Genomic DNA, 2718 nt, shown 5'->3' on the forward strand with positions numbered 1-2718 from the left:
TATCTCTTTCCCCTAATCCTAAATTCTCATACAGAACATGACTAATCTGTAAGCATGTTTATCAGAAATATGTATGTACAATACTAGCCTGACTGTTTACCACTGAGGGGAGGGCAGTGGGAAGGGCAGGGCAGGTGGAAGGAAATTTTTCATTTAAAAAAAACCATGTACATATGGATAAAAAAATTTAAATCAAGCACAAAAGAAAGAAGAAGGGGATCCTAGGGAAAAAAAGAGATGATAAAGGAGTGCATACCAAGTATGGGAGATATACATTGCAAAGTCATGGAGTTGAACATATGGAGAAACACAAAAATGGTCAGTATGACTGTATTGCATTAGAGGCATGATGGGATAGAAAGACAGTTATTTACAGTAAAAAGTGGAAAATTAGGCTGAGTGTAGACTGAGAAGGATTTGAAAAGCTAAAAAGAGAAATTAATTGATTATAAAGGCAAAAGGACATCTCTGAAGTCTGAGTGGGAGAGTGAAGTAGTCAAATAAAAGTTTTCTTTTTTTTTTCAATTGTCATTCATTTCTTCAAAAACAGGATTAATTTAATTTGGTTTAAGTAATGCCTAAATATAACAAGTACAGAGGGCTACTTTTATATTCCTCTTCTCCTAGGTAGAAAGCTTTTCTTCACTTTAAGTATGCCACTCGATTTTCTATCGTAGCTATAACACAAAAATATTCAAATACAATTTCATAAATGAATAAAACCATCATCAAAATAAGTGACCTTCCCTTTCTAATGTGTGTTCTGTGCCCTCCACCACTGTTCATTTGAAGACCTGAAATGCATGTGGTTCTGATGCTCTCATAATCCATTGCAGCCGGGGACTGAGTCCTCACTCCAATGAGCTCCTCGCTTCTCAGCTACAAGTTTGATGAACTGGGAAGGACTGACATAAAACTTGAGCTTGTCACTGATGTCCAACCATCTCACTTTCCCATAACCTTCTCCTGCTTCCAGAGCCAGATTGTCCATTGTCTCACCTGTTTCATTATGGTAGTTCACAGCTTCTGTCTCCATCCATGCATTTTCAGTGTTTCAAGGATCATGCACATATCCCTTATACACCACTAAATGTTATTAACTGAAAAGCTTGTGTAACTGCTCCTCCATCTCTTGCTTCTCAGCATTAGATTTCTGTAAGGAGTTCATAGCATCTTCACCAAACTCTCATTTCAAGGTCGCATTGATTTTTTTCTCCTGGATCCACCATCTCCCCTGCAATTGCCTATTCTCCACAGTCTTTCCCTTTGATTGCCACACATTTTAAGATATTTTTTTCCCAGAATGAGGGTGAATGAATTTATTTCCACTGCCATCCCTTTTCCACCTAGTAATGATGGGATGTCCAGCATGGTTTGGGCCCCAACACCCCAAATGTCCTTGCCCAATTAGTCCTGTTCAACCTGCTGGAATTTTGGTCAAACATTTTCAGTCTCATACAAGCCATTCTGGTTCTTTCATTCGACATGTCCATTTTTTCAATGAATTTTGGAGAAAAATGTCTTTCACTGATCTGTGGTTCTGCCCACATGGGTCCAACCAAGACAGAGACTGCAATATATTCCACAGGATTATACTCCTGCCACTCAACAAACCAGCCTACTTTCTCATTGGGTACCTGACTATGTTCAACCTTGGAACCTGGATAAGGTAATGTCTGAACTTTGTCGTGGGAGTTTTCATCAGTACCCTTCGAACCTGACATAGTGACTGGGCTTAGATGGAACAAATTTGATGAAAAAGAACAACTGGATGGTGGCCCAGAAGCTGCAGAGCCCCAGCAGGCAGCCACCTCAGGCTCACACTGAGACACAGGGTAGCTAGGGCCTGAGTCAGGAAGCATGCAGCCCTTGGTGTCCTGGAGGCTCTTCAGGAAGTTAGGCTTCTGTCTCCTTGGGCAGCCCAGCCTTGAGGCGGGGGAAGAATCAGCCAGACCCCCGAGACAGACCCTGGAGCATCATTCAGATCAAGGTTTAAGGAAAAACAAGTGTGTTAGGCTGAAGTGGCCACGGATATGGTAGGGAAAACAATTATGATACTGTTGCAGTAACTGAGATAAATTTGGACTTGATAAAGTTTGGTAGTTGATTGAGAGGAGAGAAGTTGTCAAATGGACTAGACATTTTAGATGTAAAAATGACAAGATTTAGCAAATTATTAGATACATAAGGCAAGGAAGTATGAAGAATTAAAGAAAAATGAGAATTAATTATTAACCTGGGATTCTGGAAGAATGTTGGTACTTTGGATAGAAATTGGTAAGTTATGATGAAGACTCAGTATTGGAGAAAAACTAAAATGTTCTGCTTTGGGCATATTGAGTTTTCAGTCTTTTGCACATCTAGTTTGAATTATCTCATAGGTAAATTGTTATGTGGGATTAAAGTTCAGAAGAGAGACTGGTATGGCAGAGACTTGCCAAGAGACTTGGCATCATCACCAAATAGATATGATAACTAAAATCTTGGAAGTTGAGAACAGTTACACAGAGAAAGTCTATGCATAGAAAGACAAATATCTTAGGGTAGAGCCTAGGGGATATCCATATATTAGGATATAAAGAACTGTCTAGAGAAACAGGAGATATTAGGGTTATAAAAGGTCAAAGAGGATAGAATAGGTAGAAAAAGAGAATGGTCAATAATGTAAGATCCAGCAAATAATTTAAGAAGAATGAGAGAGAAAAGAGAATGTAGGGA

General features: G+C 39.2%; 1 pseudogene; it reads right to left on the bottom strand.

Annotated features, from left to right (window-relative positions):
• Window positions 1-820: 820 nt before the first annotated feature.
• On the bottom strand, window positions 821-1843 carry LOC141489290 (ADP-ribose pyrophosphatase, mitochondrial pseudogene; annotated as a pseudogene).
• Between the last annotated feature and the right edge of the window lie 875 nt (window positions 1844-2718).

Source organism: Macrotis lagotis, chromosome 5 (genome assembly GCF_037893015.1).
Source record: "Macrotis lagotis isolate mMagLag1 chromosome 5, bilby.v1.9.chrom.fasta, whole genome shotgun sequence".
NCBI lineage: Eukaryota > Metazoa > Chordata > Mammalia > Peramelemorphia > Peramelidae > Macrotis > Macrotis lagotis.